The sequence below is a fragment of the Penaeus monodon genome, chromosome 22 (genome assembly GCF_015228065.2).
Source record: "Penaeus monodon isolate SGIC_2016 chromosome 22, NSTDA_Pmon_1, whole genome shotgun sequence".
NCBI classification, from domain to species: domain Eukaryota; kingdom Metazoa; phylum Arthropoda; class Malacostraca; order Decapoda; family Penaeidae; genus Penaeus; species Penaeus monodon.
This window is the reverse complement of record NC_051407.1, coordinates 29,408,923-29,409,201: the sequence shown is the minus strand read 5'-3', so window position 1 is coordinate 29,409,201 and position 279 is coordinate 29,408,923.

Here is a 279-nt window from a genome sequence, read left to right as displayed (position 1 = left end):
TAGGTAGTTTAAGTCAATTAGATAATATTTTTCAGGGAAGGAAAGGTTTCAGAAAATGAACAAATATTCACAATTTTGTTTTTCCCTTTTTTTAAAACTGAATTTTTGAGCTTCTGTACCGCTATTCTCAAAGTTACATTCGATGTAAGTTTTGTTCATAAAATTGGAAAAACTGATAGAAAAGCGCAGGAAATTGACCTCGGAGATTTTGAAGTTTGCTTCCGTTTATAAATTTTGGGGAAGGCTTCTCTTCCCCCAGAAAAATTGCTGCACAAGTCC